Genomic DNA, 18,773 nt, shown 5'->3' with positions numbered 1-18,773 from the left:
TCTTACTGATAAAACAATACACATCGTGCCCGGCTAGCTCAGTCGGTAGAGCATGAGACTCATAATCTCAGGGTCGTGGGTTCGAGCCCCACGTTGGGCGTCTGTTTTACGTCATTGGTAAATATTAAATAACACGTTGTTCAAACATGATCCTGAAGTGAAGTCTGTACCACCGGCTTCAAATATGGTGCCTTCACTACCTGACTCACTTTTATTGGGTACCGTATTGTGACACCGGAAGAATGGAAGAGGTAGTCATTGTTGTTTTAAGGATATTTCTCTCTCTCTTAGTCTATTTACCGTGTTGGTCCGGCCTCTTAGGCTCCTACAACGTGACGCCATCTCTCAGGTCAGGAGATGTGTGGTGATTTGTGGTGCAACGAAGGACGAAGAAGTTATCGAGCGTGGTATTTGCCTGGATGTGAGAATGCGAAACGACGCAAAACCATTCTCTTCACGGCCTACGGTGGGGTTTGATCACACCCGCCTCCAGAATGCAGAGTTAAACCATAGCGATGTGCTGTGTTACTCTTCGTGCGTTCTGGTGGCATTCGAGCTTGCCATAATTGACGGAAAGAGTTGCACACAACATTCTGTTGTGGTGTAATTAACCGGAGAATTTATTAAAGTACGCCTCTGTGGTGTAGTGGTTAGTGTGATTGGCTTCAATTTCCGGACGCCCGGCTTCGATTCTCGGCTCTGCCTCGAAATTTGAAAAGTGGTACGAGGGCTGGAACGGGGTCCACTCAGCCTCGAGAAGTCAATTGAGTTTAGGTGGGATCGATTCTTACCTCATCCATCCTGGAAGTGATTTTCCGTGGTATCCCACTTCTCTTCCAGGCAGATGCCGGGATGGTAACTCATTTACGGCCACGGCCGCTTCCTTCCCTCTTCCTTGCCTAATCCTTGCAATTTTCCCATCCCCCCGCAAGGCCACCGTTCAGCATAGCAGGTAAGGCCACCTAGACGAGGTACTGGTCATCCTCCCCAGTTGTATCTCACGTCCCAGAGTCTGTAGCTCCAGGACACTGCACTCGAGTCGGTAGAGGCGGGATCCCTGGCTCAGTCCGAGGGAAAAACCGACCCTGGAGGCTAAAAAGGTAATTAAGACGAAGAAGAAGAAGAAGAAGGAATAGCACAATATTCTGTAAGGATCTCCCAGGGCGAGCACGCTCAGAATGATGAAATCGCCTCCCATTCAAGTGGCAAAGGAACATGCCTAATAATAGAAAGACAGCTTTGAATCATACTGATAAAACAACGCATATCGTGCCCGGCTAGCTCAGTCGGTAGAGCATGAGACTCTTAATCTCAGGGTCGTGGGTGCGAGCCCCACGTTGGGCGTCTGTTTTACGTTATTGGTAAATATTAAATAACACGTTGTTCAAACATGATCCTGAAGTGAAGTCTGTACCACCGGCTTCAAATATGGTGCCTTCACCACCTGACTCAGTTTTATTGGGTACCATATTGTGACGGCGGAAGAATGGAAGAGGCAGTCATTGTTGTTTTAAGGATATTTCTCTCTTTCTTAGTCTATTTACCGTGTTGGTCGGGCCTCTTAGGCTCCTACAACGTGACGCCATCTCTCAGGTCAGGAGATGTGTGGTGATTTGTGGTGCAACGAAGGACGAAGAAGTTATCGAGCGTGGTATTTGCCTGGATGTGAGAATGCGAAACGACGCAAAACCATTCTCTTCACGGCCTACGGCGGTGTTTGAACACACCCGCCTCCAGAATGCAGAGTTAAACCATAGCGATGTGCTGTGTTACTCTTCGTGCGTTCTGGTGGCATTCGAGCTTGCAATAATTGACGGAAAGAGATGCACACAACATTCAGTTGTGGTGTAATTAACCCGAGAATTTATTAACGAACGCCTCTGTGGTGCAGTATTTAGTGTGATTAGCTGCAATCCCTGGAGGCCCGTGTCTGATTCCCGGCTCTGCCTCGAATTTGGAAAAGTGGTACGGGGGCTGGAACGGGGTCCACTCAGCCTCGGGAAGTCAATTGAGTTTAGGTGGGTTCAATTCTCACTTCATCCATCCTGGAAGTGGTTTTCCGTGGTTTCCCACTCTCCTCCAGGCAAATGCCGGGATGGTACCTAACTTAAGGTTGCAATCTTCCCATCCCCACGCAAGGCCACCGTTCAGCATAGCAGGTAAGGCCACCTGGACGAGGTACTGGTCATCCTCCCCAGCTGTATCCCCCGACCCAGAGACTGTAGCTCCAGGACACTGCACTTGAGGCGGTAGAGGCGTGATCCTTCGGTGTGTCCGAGGGAAAAACCGACCCTGGAGGCTAAACAGACAATTAAGACGAAGAAGAAGAAGAAGAAGAAGAAGAAAAAGAAGAAGAAGAAGAAGGAATAGCACAATATTCTGTAAGGATCTCCCAGCGCGAGCACGCTCAGAATGATGAAATCTGCTCCCATTCATGTGGCAAAGGAACATGCCTAATAATAGAAAGACAGCTTTGAATCATACTGATAAAACAACGCATATCGTGCCCGGCTAGCTCAGTCGGTAGAGCATGATACTCTTAATCTCAGGGTCGTGGGTGCGAGCCCCACGTTGGGCGTCTGTTTTACGTCATTGGTAAATATTAAATAACACGTTGTTCAAACATGATCCTGAAGTGAATTCTGTACCACCGGCTTCAAATATGGTGCCTTCACCACCTGACTCAGTTTTATTGGGTACCATATTGTGACGGCGGAAGAATGGAAGAGGTAGTCATTGTTGTTTTAAGGATATTTCTCTCTTTCTTAGTCTATTTACCGTGTTGGTCGGGCCTCTTAGGCTCCTACAACGTGACGCCATCTCTCAGGTCAGGAGATGTGTGGTGATTTGTGGTGCAACGAAGGACGAAGAAGTTATCGAGCGTGGTATTTGCTTGGATGTGAGAATGCGAAACGACGCAAAACCATTCTCTTCACGGCCTACGGCGGGGTTTGAACACAGCCGCCTCCAGAATGCAGAGTTAAACCATAGCGATGTGCTGTGTTACTCTTCGTGCGTTCTGGTGGCATACGAGCTTGGCATAATTGACGGAAAAAGATGCGCACAACATTCAGTTGTGGTGTAATTAACCGGAGAATTTATTAACGTACGCCTCTGTGGTGCAGTATTTAGTGTGATTAGCTGCAATCCCTGGAGGCCCGGGTTTGATTCCCGGCTCTGCCTCGAAATTGGAAAAGTGGTACGAGGGCTGGAACGGGGTCCACTCAGCCTCGGAAAGTCAATTGAGTTTAGGTGGGTTCAATTCTCACTTCATCCGTCCCGGAAGTGGTTTTCCGTGGTTTCCCACTCTCCTCCAGACAAATGCCGGGATGGTACCTAATTTAAGGCTTGCAATCTTCCTATCCCCACGCAAGGCCACCGTCCAGGAAAGCAGGTAAGGCCACCTTTACGAGGTACTGGTCATTGTCCCCAGTTGTATCCCCCGACCTAGAGTCTGTAGCTCCAGGACACTGCACTTGAGGCGGTAGAGGTGGGGTCCCTCGCTGAGTCCGACTGAAGAACCGACCCTGGAGGCTAAGCAGATAAATAAGACGAAGGAGAAGAAGAAGAAGAAGAAGAAGGAATAGCACAAAATTCTGTGAGGATATCCCAGGGCGTGCACGCTCAGAATGATGAAATCTGCTTCCATTCAAGTGGAAAGGGAACATGCCTAATAATATAAAGACAGCTTTGCATCTTACTGATAAAACACTGCATAGCGTGCCCGGCTACCTCAGTCCGTAGAGCATGATACTCTTAATCCCAGGGTCTTGGGTTGGAGCCCAACGTTGGGCGTCTGTTTTACGTCATTGGTAAATATTAAATAACACGTTGTTCAAACATGATCCTGAAGTGAAGTCTGTACCACCGGCTTCAAATGTGGTGCCTTCACCACCTGACTCAATTTTATTGGGTACCATATTGTGACGGCGGAAGTATGGAAGAGGTAGTCATTGTTGTTTTAAGGATATTCCTCTCTTTCTTAGTCTATTTACCGTGTTGGTCGGGCCTCTTAGACTCCTACAACGTGACGCCATCTCTCAGGTCAGGAGATGTGTGGTGATTTGTGGTGCAACGAAGGACGAAGAAGTTATCGAGCGTGGTATTTGCCTGGATGTGAGAATGCGAAACGACGCAAAACCATTATCTTCACGGCCTACGGTGGGGTTTGAACACACCCGCCTCCAGAATGCAGAGTTAAACCATAGCGATGTGCTGTGTTACTCTTCGTGCGTTCTGGTGGCATTCGAGCTTGCCATAATCGACGGAAAGAGATGCACACAACATTCAGTTGTGGTGTAATTAACCGGAGAATTTATTTTAGAAGGCCTCTGTGGTGTTGTGGTTAGTGTGATTAGCTGCAATCCCCTGAAGCCCGGGTTCGATTCTCGGCTCTGCCTCGAAATTTGAAAAGTGGTAATACACTGGAACGGGGTCCACTCAGCCTCGGGATGTCAATTGAGTTTAGGTGGGTTCAATTCTCACTTCATCCATCCTGGAATAGGTATTCCGTGGTTTCCCACTCTCCTCCAGGCAATTGCCGGGATGGTACCTAATTTGAGGCTTGCAATCTTCCCATCCCCGCGCAAGGCCACCGTTCAGCATAGCAGGTAAGGCCACCTGGACGAGGTACTGGTCATCCTCCCCAGTTGTATCCCCCGACCCAGAGTCTGTAGCTCCAGGACACTGCACTTGAGGCGGTAGAGGCGGGATCCTTCGCTGAGTCCGAGGGAATAACCGACCCTGGAGGCTAAACAGATAATTAAGACGAAGAAGGGGAAGAAGAAGAAGAAGAAGGAATAGCACAATATTCTGTAAGGATCTCCCAGGGCGAGCACGCTCAGAATGATGAAATCGCCTCCCATTCAAGTGGCAAAGGAACATGCCTAATAATATAAAGACAGCTTTGAATCTTACTAATAAAACACCCCATATCGTGCCCGGCTAGCTCAGTCGGTAGAGCATGACACTCTTAATCTCAGGGTCGTGGGTTCGAGCCCCACGTTGGGCGTCTGTTTTACGTCATTGGTAAATATTAAATAACACGTTGTTCAAACATGATCCTGAAGTGAAGTCTGTACCACCGGCTTCAAGTATGGTGTCTTCACCACCAGTGTCAGTTTTATTGGGTACCATATTGTGACGGCGGAAGAATGGATGAGGTAGTCATTGTTGTTTTAAGGATTTTTCTCTCTTTCTTAGTCTATTTACTGTGTTGGTCGGGCCTCTTATACTCCTACAACGTGACGCCATCTCTCAGGTCAGGTGATGTGTGGTGATTTGTGGTGCAACGAAGGACGAAGAAGTTATCGAGCGTGGTATTTGCCTGGATGTGAGAATGCGAAACGACGCAAAACCATTCTCTTCACGGCCTACGGCGGGGTTTGAACACAGCCGCCTCCAGAATGCAGAGTTAAACCATAGCGATGTGCTGTGTTACTCTTCGTGCGTTCTGGTGGCATACGAGCTTGGCATAATTGACGGAAGGAGATGCACACAACATTCAGTTGTGGTGTAATTAACCGGAGAATTTATTAACGTACGCCTCTGTGGTGCAGTATTTAGTGTGATTAGCTGCAATCCCTGGAGGCCCGGGTTTGATTCCCGGCTCTGCCTCGAAATTGGAAAAGTGGTACGAGGGCTGGAACGGGGTCCACTCAGCCTCGGAAAGTCAATTGAGTTTAGGTGGGTTCAATTCTCACTTCATCCGTCTCGGAAGTGGTTTTCCGTGGTTTCCCACTCTCCTCCAGACAAATGCCGGGGTGGTACCTAATTTAAGGCTTGCAATCTTCCTATCCCCACGCAAGGCCACCGTCCAGGAAAGCAGGTAAGGCCACCTTTACGAGGTACTGGTCATTGTCCCCAGTTGTATCCCCCGACCTAGAGTCTGTAGCTCCAGGACACTGCACTTGAGGCGGTAGAGGTGGGGTCCCTCGCTGAGTCCGACTGAAGAACCGACCCTGGAGGCTAAGCAGATAAATAAGACGAAGAAGGAGAAGAAGAAGAAGAAGAAGAAGGAATAGCACAAAATTCTGTGAGGATATCCCAGGGCGTGCACGCTCAGAATGATGAAATCTGCTTCCATTCAAGTGGAAAGGGAACATGCCTAATAATATAAAGACAGCTTTGCATCTTACTGATAAAACACTGCATAGCGTGCCCGGCTACCTCAGTCCGTAGAGCATGATACTCTTAATCCCAGGGTCTTGGGTTGGAGCCCAACGTTGGGCGTCTGTTTTACGTCATTGGTAAATATTAAATAACACGTTGTTCAAACATGATCCTGAAGTGAAGTCTGTACCACCGGCTTCAAATGTGGTGCCTTCACCACCTGACTCAATTTTATTGGGTACCATATTGTGACGGCGGAAGTATGGAAGAGGTAGTCATTGTTGTTTTAAGGATATTCCTCTCTTTCTTAGTCTATTTACCGTGTTGGTCGGGCCTCTTAGACTCCTACAACGTGACGCCATCTCTCAGGTCAGGAGATGTGTGGTGATTTGTGGTGCAACGAAGGACGAAGAAGTTATCGAGCGTGGTATTTGCCTGGATGTGAGAATGCGAAACGACGCAAAACCATTATCTTCACGGCCTACGGTGGGGTTTGAACACACCCGCCTCCAGAATGCAGAGTTAAACCATAGCGATGTGCTGTGTTACTCTTCGTGCGTTCTGGTGGCATTCGAGCTTGCCATAATCGACGGAAAGAGATGCACACAACATTCAGTTGTGGTGTAATTAACCGGAGAATTTATTATAGCAGGCCTCTGTGGTGTTGTGGTTAGTGTGATTAGCTGCAATCCCCTGAAGCCCGGGTTCGATTCTCGGCTCTGCCTCGAAATTTGAAAAGTGGTAATACACTGGAACGGGGTCCACTCAGCCTCGGGATGTCAATTGAGTTTAGGTGGGTTCAATTCTCACTTCATCCATCCTGGAATAGGTATTCCGTGGTTTCCCACTCTCCTCCAGGCAATTGCCGGGATGGTACCTAATTTGAGGCTTGCAATCTTCCCATCCCCGCGCAAGGCCACCGTTCAGCATAGCAGGTAAGGCCACCTGGACGAGGTACTGGTCATCCTCCCCAGTTGTATCCCCCGACCCAGAGTCTGTAGCTCCAGGACACTGCACTTGAGGCGGTAGAGGCGGGATCCTTCGCTGAGTCCGAGGGAATAACCGACCCTGGAGGCTAAACAGATAATTAAGACGAAGAAGGGGAAGGAGAAGAAGAAGGAATAGCACAATATTCTGTAAGGATCTCCCAGGGCGAGCACGCTCAGAATGATGAAATCGCCTCCCATTCAAGTGGCAAAGGAACATGCCTAATAATATAAAGACAGCTTTGAATCTTACTAATAAAACACCCCATATCGTGCCCGGCTAGCTCAGTCGGTAGAGCATGACACTCTTAATCTCAGGGTCGTGGGTTCGAGCCCCACGTTGGGCGTCTGTTTTACGTCATTGGTAAATATTAAATAACACGTTGTTCAAACATGATCCTGAAGTGAAGTCTGTACCCCCTGCTTCAAGTATGGTGTCTTCACCACCAGTGTCAGTTTTATTGGGTACCATATTGTGACGGCGGAAGAATGGATGAGGTAGTCATTGTTGTTTTAAGGATTTTTCTCTCTTTCTTAGTCTATTTACTGTGTTGGTCGGGCCTCTTATACTCCTACAACGTGACGCCATCTCTCAGGTCAGGTGATGTGTGGTGATTTGTGGTGCAACGAAGGACGAAGAAGTTATCGAGCGTGGTATTTGCCTGGATGTGAGAATGCGAAACGACGCAAAACCATTATCTTCACGGCCTACGGTGGGGTTTGAACACACCCGCCTCCAGAATGCAGAGTTAAACCATAGCGATGTGCTGTGTTACTCTTCGTGCGTTCTGGTGGCATTCGAGCTTGCCATAATCGACGGAAAGAGATGCACACAACATTCAGTTGTGGTGTAATTAACCGGAGAATTTATTATAGCAGGCCTCTGTGGTGTTGTGGTTAGTGTGATTAGCTGCAATCCCCTGAAGCCCGGGTTCGATTCTCGGCTCTGCCTCGAAATTTGAAAAGTGGTAATACACTGGAACGGGGTCCACTCAGCCTCGGGATGTCAATTGAGTTTAGGTGGGTTCAATTCTCACTTCATCCATCCTGGAATAGGTATTCCGTGGTTTCCCACTCTCCTCCAGGCAATTTCCGGGATGGTACCTAATTTGAGGCTTGCAATCTTCCCATCCCCGCGCAAGGCCACCGTTCAGCATAGCAGGTAAGGCCACCTGGACGAGGTACTGGTCATCCTCCCCAGTTGTATCCCCCGACCCAGAGTCTGTAGCTCCAGGACACTGCACTTGAGGCGGTAGAGGCGGGATCCTTCGCTGAGTCCGAGGGAATAACCGACCCTGGAGGCTAAACAGATAATTAAGACGAAGAAGGGGAAGGAGAAGAAGAAGGAATAGCACAATATTCTGTAAGGATCTCCCAGGGCGAGCACGCTCAGAATGATGAAATCGCCTCCCATTCAAGTGGCAAAGGAACATGCCTAATAATATAAAGACAGCTTTGAATCTTACTAATAAAACACCCCATATCGTGCCCGGCTAGCTCAGTCGGTAGAGCATGACACTCTTAATCTCAGGGTCGTGGGTTCGAGCCCCACGTTGGGCGTCTGTTTTACGTCATTGGTAAATATTAAATAACACGTTGTTCAAACATGATCCTGAAGTGAAGTCTGTACCCCCTGCTTCAAGTATGGTGTCTTCACCACCAGTGTCAGTTTTATTGGGTACCATATTGTGACGGCGGAAGAATGGATGAGGTAGTCATTGTTGTTTTAAGGATTTTTCTCTCTTTCTTAGTCTATTTACTGTGTTGGTCGGGCCTCTTATACTCCTACAACGTGACGCCATCTCTCAGGTCAGGTGATGTGTGGTGATTTGTGGTGCAACGAAGGACGAAGAAGTTATCGAGCGTGGTATTTGCCTGGATGTGAGAATGCGAAACGACGCAAAACCATTCTCTTCACGGCCTACGGTGGGGTTTGATCACACCCGCCTCCAGAATGCAGAGTTAAACCATAGCGATGTGCTGTGTTACTCTTCGTGCGTTCTGGTGGCATTCGAGCTTGCCATAATTGACGGAAAGAGATGCACACAACATTCAGTTGTGGTGTAATTAACCGGAGAATTTATTAAAGTACGCCTCTGTGGTGTAGTGGTTAGTGTGATTGGCTTCAATTTCCGGAGGCCCGGCTTCGATTCTCGGCTCTGCCTCGAAATTTGAAAAGTGGTACGAGGGCTGGAACGGGGTCCACTCAGCCTCGAGAAGTCAATTGAGTTTAGGTGGGATCGATTCTTACCTCATCCATCCTGGAAGTGATTTTCCGTGGTATCCCACTCTCCTCCAGACAAATGCCGGGATGGTACCTAATTTAAGGCTTGCAATCTTCCTATCCCCACGCAAGGCCACCGTCCAGGAAAGCAGGTAAGGCCACCTTTACGAGGTACTGGTCATTGTCCCCAGTTGTATCCCCCGACCCAGAGTCTGTAGCTCCAGGACACTGCACTTGAGGCGGTAGAGGTGGGGTCCCTCGCTGAGTCCGACTGAAGAACCGACACTGGAGGCTAAGCAGATAAATAAGACGAAGAAGGAGAAGAAGAAGAAGGAGAAGAAGAAGAAGAAGGAATAGCACAAAATTCTGTGAGGATATCCCAGGGCGTGCACGCTCAGAATGATGAAATCTGCTTCCATTCAAGTGGCAAAGGAACATGCGTAATAATATAAAGACAGCTTTGCATCTTACTGATAAAACAATGCATAGCGTACCCTGCTACCTCAGTCCGTAGAGCATGATACTCTTAATCCCAGGGTCGTGGGTTGGAGCCCAACGTTGGGCGTCTGTTTTACGTCATTGGTAAATATTAAATAACACGTTGTTCAAACATGATCCTGAAGTGAAGTCTGTACCTCCGGCTTCAAATGTGGTGCCTTCACCACCTGACTCAATTTTATTGGGTACCATATTGTGACGGCGGAAGAATGGAAGAGGTAGTCATTGTTGTTTTAAGGATATTCCTCTCATTCTTAGTCTATTTACCGTGTTGGTCGGGCCTCTTAGACTCCTACAACGTGACACCATCTCTCAGGTCAGGAGATGTGTGGTGATTTGTGGTGCAACGAAGGACGAAGAAGTTATCGAGCGTGGTATTTGCCTGGATGTGAGAATGCGAAACGACGCAAAACCATTCTCTTCACGGCCTACGGTGGGGTTTGAACACACCCGCCTCCAGAATGCAGAGTTAAACCATAGCGATGTGCTGTGTTACTCATCGTGCGTTCTGGTGGCATTCGAGCTTGCCATAATTGACGGAAAGAGATGCACACAACATTCAGTTGTGGTGTAATTAACCGGAGAATTTATTAAAGCAGGCCTCTGTGGTGTAGTGGTTAGTGTGATTAGCTGCAATCCCCTGAAGCCCGGGTTCGATTCTCGGCTCTGCCTCGAAATTTGAAAAGTGGTACGACACTGGAACGGGGTCCACTCAGCCTCGGGAAGTCAATTGAGTTTAGGTTGGTTCAAGTCTCACTTCATCCATCCTGGAATAGGTATTCCGTGGTTTCCCACTCTCCTCCAGGCAATTGCCGGGATGGTACCTAATTTGAGGCTTGCAATCTTCCCATCCCCGCGCAAGGCCACCGTTCAGCATAGCAGGTAAGACCACCTGGACGAGGTACTGGTCATTCTCCCCAGTTGTATCCCCCGACCCAGAGCCTGTAGCTCCAGGACACTGCACTTGAGGCGGTAGAGGCGGGATCCTTCGCTGAGTCTGAGGGAATAACCGACCCTGGAGGCTAAACAGATAATTAAGACGAAGAAGAGGAAGAAGAAGAAGAAGGAATAGCACAATATTCTGTAAGGATCTCCCAGGGCGAGCACGCTCAGAATGATGAAATCGCTTCCCATTCAAGTGGCAAACGAACATGCCTAATAATAGAAAGACAGCTTTGAAACTTACTAATAAAACACCCCATATCGTGCCCGGCTAGCTCAGTCGGTAGAGCATGAGACTCTTAATCTCAGGGTCGTGGGTTCGAGCCCCACGTTGGGCGTCTGTTTTACGTCATTGGTAAATATTAAATAACACGTTGTTCAAACATGATCCTGAAGTGAAGTCTGTACAACCGGCTTCAAATATGGTGCCTTCACCACCTGACTCAGTTTTATTGGGTACCATATTGTGACGGCGGAAGAATGGAAGAGGTAGTCATTGTTGTTTTAAGGATATTTCTCTCTTTCTTAGTCTATTTACCGTGTTGTTCGGGCCTCTTAGGCTCCTACAACGTGACGCCATCTCTCAGGTCAGGAGATGTGTGGTGATTTGTGGTGCAACGAAGGACGAAGAAGTTATCGAGCGTGGTATTTGCCTGGATGTGAGAATGCGAAACGACGCAAAACCATTCTCTTCACGGCCTACGGTGTGGGCGAACACACCCGCCTCCAGAATGCAGAGTTAAACCATAGCGATGTGCTGTGTTACTCTTCAAGCGTTCTGGTGGCATTCGAACTTGCCATAATTGAGGGAAAGAGATGCACACAACATTCAGTTGTGGTGTATTTAACCGGAGAATTTATTAAAGTACGCCTCTGTGGTGTAGTGGTTAGTGTGATTAGCTGCAATCCCCGGAGGCCCAGTTTCGATTCTCGGCTCTGCCTCGAAATTTGAAAAGTGGCACGAGGGTTGGAACGGGGTCCACTCAGCCTCGGGAAGTCAATTGAGTTTGGGTGGGTTCAATTCTCACTTCATCCATCCTGGAAGTGGTTTTCCGCGGTTTCCCACCCTCCTCCAGGCAAATGCCGGGATGGTACCTCATTTACGGCCACGGCCAATTCCTTCCCTCTTCCTTGTCTAATCCTTGCAATTTTCCCATCCCCCCGCAAGGCCACCGCTCAGCATAGCAGGTAAGGCCACCTGGACGAGGTACTGCTCATCCTCCCCAGTTGTATCCCCCGACCCGAAGTCTGTAGCTCCAGGACACTGCACTTGAAGCGGTAGAGGCGGGATCCTTCGCTGTGTCCGAGGGAAAAACCGACCCTGGAGGCTAAACAGATAATTAAGGCGAAGAAGAAGAAGAAGAAGAAGAAGAAGAGGAAGAAGAAGAAGAAGAAGGAATAGCACAATATTCTGTAAGGATCTCCCAGGGCGAGCACGCTCAGAATGATGAAATCGCCTCCCATTCAAGTGGCAAAGGAACATGCCTAATAATAGAAATACAGCTTTGAATCTTACTGATATAACAATACACATCGTGCCCGGCTAGCTCAGTCGGTAGAGCATGAGACTCTTAATCTCAGGGTCGTGGGTTCGAGCCCCACGTTGGGCGTCTGTTTTACGTCATTGGTAAATATTAAATAACACGTTGTTCAAACATGATCCTGAAGTGAAGTCTGTACCACCGGCTTCAAATATGGTGCCTTCACTACCTGACTCACTTTTATTGGGTACCATATTGTGACACCGGAAGAATGGAAGAGGTAGTCATTGTTGTTTTAAGGATATTTCTCTCTTTCTTAGTCTATTTACCGTGTTGGTCCGGCCTCTTAGGCTCCTACAACGTGACGCCATCTCTCAGGTCAGGAGATGTGTGGTGATTTGTGGTGCAACGAAGGACGAAGAAGTTATCGAGCGTGGTATTTGCCTGGATGTGAGAATGCGAAACGACGCAAAACCATTCTCTTCACGGCCTACGGTGGGGTTTGATCACACCCGCCTCCAGAATGCAGAGTTAAACCATAGCGATGTGCTGTGTTACTCTTCGTGCGTTCTGGTGGCATTCGAGCTTGCCATAATTGACGGAAAGAGTTGCACACAACATTCAGTTGTGGTGTAATTAACCGGAGAATTTATTAAAGTACGCCTCTGTGGTGTAGTGGTTAGTGTGATTGGCTTCAATTTCCGGAGGCCCGGCTTCGATTCTCGGCTCTGCCTCGAAATTTGAAAAGTGGTACGAGGGCTGGAACGGGGTCCACTCAGCCTCGAGATGTCAATTGAGTTTAGGTGGGATCGATTCTTACCTCATTCATCCTGGAAGTGATTTTCCGTGGTATCCCACTTCTCTTCCATGCAGATGCCGGGATGGTAACTCATTTACGGCCACGGCCGCTTCCTTCCCTCTTCCTTGCCTAATCCTTGCAATTTTCCCATCCCCCCGCAAGGCCACCGTTCAGCATAGCAGGTAAGGCCACCTAGACTAGGTACTGGTCATCCTCCCCAGCTGTATCCCCCGACCCAGAGACTGTGGCTCCAGGACACTGCACTTGAGGCGGTAGAGGCGTGATCCTTCGGTGTGTCCGAGGGAAAAACCGACCCTGGAGGCTAAACAGACAATTAAGACGAAGAAGAAGAAGAAGAAGAAGAAGAAAAAGAAGAAGAAGAAGAAGAAGGAATAGCACAATATTCTGTAAGGATCTCCCAGCGCGAGCACGCTCAGAATGATCAAATCTGCTCCCATTCAAGTGGCAAAGGAACATGCCTAATAATAGAAAGACAGCTTTGAATCATACTGATAAAACAAAGCATATCGTGCCCGGCTAGCTCAGTCGGTAGAGCATGAGACTCTTAATCTCAGGGTCGTGGGTGCGAGCCCCACGTTGGGCGTCTGTTTTACGTCATTGGTAAATATTAAATAACACGTTGTTCAAACATGATCCTGAAGTGAAGTCTGTACCACCGGCTTCAAATATGGTGCCTTCACCACCTCACTCAGTTTTATTGGGTACCATATTGTGACGGCGGAAGAATGGAAGAGGTAGTCATTGTTGTTTTAAGGATATTTCTCTCTTTCTTAGTCTATTTACCGTGTTGGTCGGGCCTCTTAGGCTCCTACAACGTGACGCCATCTCTCAGGTCAGGAGATGTGTGGTGATTTGTGGTGCAACGAAGGACGAAGAAGTTATCGAGCGTGGTATTTGCCTGGATGTGAGAATGCGAAACGACGCAAAATCATTCTCTTCACGGCCTACGGCGGGGTTTGAACACAGCCGCCTCCAGAATGCAGAGTTAAACCATAGCGATGTGCTGTGTTACTCTTCGTGCGTTCTGGTGGCATACGAGCTCTGCATAATTGACGGAAAGAGATGCACACAACATTCAGTTGTGGTGTAATTAACCGGAGAATTTATTAACGTACGCCTCTGTGGTGCAGTATTTAGTGTGATTAGCTGCAATCCCTGGAGGCTCGGGTTTGATTCCCGGCTCTGCCTCGAAATTGGAAAAGTGGTACGAGGGCTGGAACGGGGTCCACTCAGCCTCGGAAAGTCAATTGAGTTTAGGTGGGTTCAATTCTCACTTCATCCGTCCCGGAAGTGGTTTTCCGTGGTTTCCCACTCTCCTCCAGACAAATGCCGGGATGGTACCTAATTTAAGGCTTGCAATCTTCCTATCCCCACGCAAGGCCACCGTCCAGGAAAGCACTTAAGGCCACCTTTACGAGGTACTGGTCATTGTCCCCAGTTGTATCCCCCGACCTAGAGTCTGTAGCTCCAGGACACTGCACTTGAGGCGGTAGAGGTGGGGTCCCTCGCTGAGTCCGACTGAAGAACCGACACTGGAGGCTAAGCAGATAAATAAGACGAAGAAGGAGAAGAAGAAGAAGAAGAAGAATAATAATAAGAAGAAGAAGGAATAGCACAAAATTCTGTGAGGATATCCCAGGGCGTGCACGCTCAGAATGATGAAATCTGCTTCCATTCAAGTGGCAAAGGAACATGCCTAATAATAAAAAGACAGCTTTGCATCTTACTGATAAAACAATGCATAGCGTGCCCGGCTACCTCAGTCCGTAGAGCATGATACTCTTAATCCCAGGGTCGTGGGTTGGAGCCCAACGTTGGACGTCTGTTTTACGTCATTGGTAAATATTAAATAACACGTTGTTCAAACATGATCCTGAAGTGAAGTCTGTACCACCGGCTTCAAATGTGGTGCCTTCACCACATGACTCAATTTTATTGGGTACCATATTGTGACGGCGGAAGAATGGAAGAGGTAGTCATTGTTGTTTTAAGGATATTCCTCTCATTCTTAGTCTATTTACCGTGTTGGTCGGGCCTCTTAGACTACTACAACGTGACGCCATCTCTCAGGTCAGGAGATGTGTGGTGATTTGTGGTGCAACGAAGGACGAAGAGGTTATCGAGCGTGGTATTTGCCTGGATGTGAGAATGCGAAACGACGCAAAACCATTCTCTTCACGGCCTACGGTGGGGTTTGAACACACCCGCCTCCAGATTGCAGAGTTAAACCATAGCGATGTGCTGTGTTACTCTTCGTGCGTTCTGGTGGCATTCGAGCTTGCCATAATTGACGGAAAGAGATGCACACAACATTCAGTTGTGGTGTAATTAACCGGAGAATTTATTAAAGCAGGCCTCTGTGGTGTAGTGGTTAGTGTGATTAGCTGCAATCCCCTGAAGCCCGGGTTCGATTCTCGGCTCTGCCTCGAAATTTGAAAAGTGGTACGACACTGGAACGGGGTCCACTCAGCCTCGGGAAGTCAATTGAGTTTAGGTTGGTTCAATTCTCACTTCATCCATCCTGGAATAGGTATTCCGTGGTTTTCCACTCTCCTCCAGGCAATTGCCGGGATGGTACCTAATTTGAGGCTTGCAATCTTCCCATCCCCGCGCAAGGCCACCGTTCAGCATAGCAGGTAAGGCCACCTGGACGAGGTACTGGTCATCCTCCCCAGTTGTATCCCCCGACCCAGAGTCTGTAGCTCCAGGACACTGCACTTGAGGCGGTAGAGGCGGGATCCTTCGCTGAGTCCGAGGGAATAACCGACCCTGGAGGCTAAACAGATAATTAAGACGAAGAAGAGGAAGAAGAAGAAGAAGAAGGAATAGCACAATATTCTGTAAGGATCTCCCAGGGCGAGCACGCTCAGAATGATGAAATCGCCTCCCATTCAAGTGGCAAAGTAACATGCCTAATAATAGAAAGACAGCTTTGAAACTTACTAATAAAACACCCCATATCGTGCCTGGCTAGCTCAGTCGGTAGAGCATGAGACTCTTAATCTCAGGGTCGTGGGTTCGAGCCCCACGTTGGGCGTCTGTTTTACGTCATTAGTAAATATTAAATAACACGTTGTCCAAACATGATCCTGAAGTGAAGTCTGTACCACCGGCTTCAAATATGGTGCCTTCACTACCTGACTCACTTTTATTGGGTACCATATTGTGACACCGGAAGAATGGAAGAGGTAGTCATTGTTGTTTTAAGGATATTTCTCTCTTTCTTAGTCTATTTACCGTGTTGGTCCGGCCTCTTAGGCTCCTACAACGTGACGCCATCTCTCAGGTCAGGAGATGTGTGGTGATTTGTGGTGCAACGAAGGACGAAGAAGTTATCGAGCGTGGTATTTGCCTGGATGTGAGAATGCGAAACGACGCAAAACCATTCTCTTCACGGCCTACGGTGGGGTTTGATCACACCCGCCTCCAGAATGCAGAGTTAAACCATAGCGATGTGCTGTGTTACTCTTCGTGCGTTCTGGTGGCATTCGAGCTTGCCATAATTGACGGAAAGAGTTGCACACAAAATTCAGTTGTGGTGTAATTAACCGGAGAATTTATTAAAGTACGCCTCTGTGGTGTAGTGGTTAGTGTGATTGGCTTCAATTTCCGGAGGCCCGGCTTCGATTCTCGGCTCTGCCTCGAAATTTGAAAAGTGGTACGAGGGCTGGAACGGGGTCCACTCAGCCTCGAGAAGTCAATTGAGTTTAGGTGGGATCGATTCTTACCTCATCCATCCTGGAAGTGATTTTCCGTGGTATCCCACTTCTCTTCCAGGCAGATGCCGGGATGGAACCTCATTTACGGCCACGGCCGCTTCCTTCCCTCTTCCTTGCCTAATCCTTGCAATTTTCCCATCCCCCCGCAAGGCCACCGTTCAGCATAGCAGGTAAGGCCACCTAGACGAGGTACTGGTCATCCTCCCCAGTTGTATCTCACGTCCCATTGTCTGCAGCTCCAGGACACTGCACTTGAGGCGGTAGAGGCGGGATCCCTGGCTGAGTCCGAGGGAAAAACCGACCCTGGAGGCTAAAAAGGTAATTAAGACGAAGAAGAAGAAGAAGAAGAAGGAATAGCACAATATTCTGTAAGGATCTCCCAGGACGAGCACGCTCAGAATGATGAAATCGCCTCCCATTCAAGTGGCAAAGGCACATGCCTTATAATAGAAAGACAGCTTTGAATCATACTGATAAAACAATGCATATCGTGCCCGGCTAGCTCAGTCGGTAGAGCATGAGACTCTTAATCTCAGGGTCGTGGGTGCGAGCCCCACGTTGGGCGTCTGTTTTACGTCATTGGTAAATATTAAATAACACGTTGTTCAAACATGATCCTGAAGTGAAGTCTGTACCACCGGCTTCAAATATGGTGCCTTCACCACCTGACTCAGTTTTATTGGGTACCATATTGTGACGGCGGAAAAATGGAAGAGGTAGTCATTGTTGTTTTAAGGATATTTCTCTCTTTCTTAGTCTATTTACCGTGTTGGTCGGGCCTCTTAGGCTCCTACAACGTGACGCCATCTCTCAGGTCAGGAGATGTGTGGTGATTTGTGGTGCAACGAAGGACGAAGAAGTTATCGAGCGTGGTATTTGCCTGGATGTGAGAATGCGAAACGACGCAAAACCATTCTCTTCACGGCCTACGGCGGGGTTTGAACACAGCCGCCTCCAGAATGCAGAGTTAAACCATAGCGATGTGCTGTGTTACTCTTCGGTCGTTCTGGTGGCATTCGAGCTTGCCATAATTGACGGAAAGAGATGCACACAACATTCAGTTGTGGTGTAATTAACCGGAGAATTTATTAACGTACGCCTCTGTGGTGCAGTATTTAGTGTGATTAGCTGCAATCCCTGGAGGGCCGGGTTTGATTCCCGGCTCTGCCTCGAAATTGGAAAAGTGGTACGGGGGCTGGAACGGGGTCCACTCAGCCTCGGGAAGTCAATTGAGTTTGGGTGGGTTCAATTCTCACTTCATCCATCCTGGAAGTGGTTTTCCGTGGTTTCCCACTCTCCTCCAGGCAAATGCCGGGATGGTACCTAACTTAAGGTTGCAATCTTCCCATCCCCACGCAAGACCACCGTTCAGCATAGCAGGTAAGGGCACGTGGACAAGGTACTGGTCATCCTCCCCAGTTGTATCCCCCGACCCAGAGTCTGTAGCTCCAGGACACTGCATTTGAGGCGGTAGAGGTGGGGTCCCTCGCTGAGTCCGAGGGAAAAACCGACCCTGGAGGCTAAACAGATAATTAAGACGAAGAAGAAGAAGAAGAAAGAATAGCACAAAATTCTGTAAGGATCTCCCAGGGCGAGTACGCTTAGAATGATGAAATCGCCTCCCATTCAAGTGGCAGAGGAACATGCCTAATAATAGAAAGACAGCTTTGAATCTTACTGATAAAACACTGCATACCGTGCCCGGGTAGCCCAGTCGGTAGAGCATGAGACTCTTAATCTCAGGGTCGTGGGTTCCAGCCCCACGTTGGGCGTCTGTTTTACGTCATTGGTAAATATTAAATAACACGTTGTTCAAACATGATCCTGAAGTGAAGTCTGTACCACCGGCTTCAAATATGGTGCCTTCACCACCTGACTCACTTTTATTGGGTACCATATTGTGACACCGGAAGAATGGAAGAGGTAGTCATTGTTGTTTTAAGGATATTTCTCTCTTTCTTAGTCTATTTACCGTGTTGGTCCGGCCTCTTA

At 48.4% G+C, this 18,773-nt stretch overlaps 10 non-coding genes across 10 annotated transcripts; all 10 read left to right on the top strand.

The window, feature by feature from the left end:
- Window positions 1-27: 27 nt before the first annotated feature.
- Window positions 28-100, top strand: TRNAM-CAU (transfer RNA methionine (anticodon CAU)). Its single transcript has one exon. It is a non-coding gene; the product is annotated as a tRNA-Met (tRNA).
- Window positions 101-1,271: 1,171 nt separating this feature from the next.
- TRNAK-CUU (transfer RNA lysine (anticodon CUU)) lies at window positions 1,272-1,344 on the top strand. The gene has a single exon. It is a non-coding gene; the product is annotated as a tRNA-Lys (tRNA).
- Window positions 1,345-4,938: 3,594 nt separating this feature from the next.
- TRNAK-CUU (transfer RNA lysine (anticodon CUU)) lies at window positions 4,939-5,011 on the top strand. Its single transcript has one exon. It is a non-coding gene; the product is annotated as a tRNA-Lys (tRNA).
- A 2,360-nt stretch (window positions 5,012-7,371) lies between these two features.
- TRNAK-CUU (transfer RNA lysine (anticodon CUU)) lies at window positions 7,372-7,444 on the top strand. The gene has a single exon. It is a non-coding gene; the product is annotated as a tRNA-Lys (tRNA).
- A 1,140-nt stretch (window positions 7,445-8,584) lies between these two features.
- Window positions 8,585-8,657, top strand: TRNAK-CUU (transfer RNA lysine (anticodon CUU)). The gene has a single exon. It is a non-coding gene; the product is annotated as a tRNA-Lys (tRNA).
- Window positions 8,658-11,026: 2,369 nt separating this feature from the next.
- Window positions 11,027-11,099, top strand: TRNAK-CUU (transfer RNA lysine (anticodon CUU)). Its single transcript has one exon. It is a non-coding gene; the product is annotated as a tRNA-Lys (tRNA).
- Window positions 11,100-12,298: 1,199 nt separating this feature from the next.
- On the top strand, window positions 12,299-12,371 carry TRNAK-CUU (transfer RNA lysine (anticodon CUU)). Its single transcript has one exon. It is a non-coding gene; the product is annotated as a tRNA-Lys (tRNA).
- Window positions 12,372-13,572: 1,201 nt separating this feature from the next.
- TRNAK-CUU (transfer RNA lysine (anticodon CUU)) lies at window positions 13,573-13,645 on the top strand. Its single transcript has one exon. It is a non-coding gene; the product is annotated as a tRNA-Lys (tRNA).
- A 2,381-nt stretch (window positions 13,646-16,026) lies between these two features.
- TRNAK-CUU (transfer RNA lysine (anticodon CUU)) lies at window positions 16,027-16,099 on the top strand. Its single transcript has one exon. It is a non-coding gene; the product is annotated as a tRNA-Lys (tRNA).
- Window positions 16,100-17,273: 1,174 nt separating this feature from the next.
- Window positions 17,274-17,346, top strand: TRNAK-CUU (transfer RNA lysine (anticodon CUU)). Its single transcript has one exon. It is a non-coding gene; the product is annotated as a tRNA-Lys (tRNA).
- Window positions 17,347-18,773: the final 1,427 nt, after the last annotated feature.

Source organism: Anabrus simplex, chromosome 3, assembly GCF_040414725.1.
Source record: "Anabrus simplex isolate iqAnaSimp1 chromosome 3, ASM4041472v1, whole genome shotgun sequence".
NCBI lineage: Eukaryota > Metazoa > Arthropoda > Insecta > Orthoptera > Tettigoniidae > Anabrus > Anabrus simplex.
The sequence above is the reverse complement of the archived record's forward strand: the minus strand, read 5'-3'. Positions and strand labels throughout refer to the sequence as shown.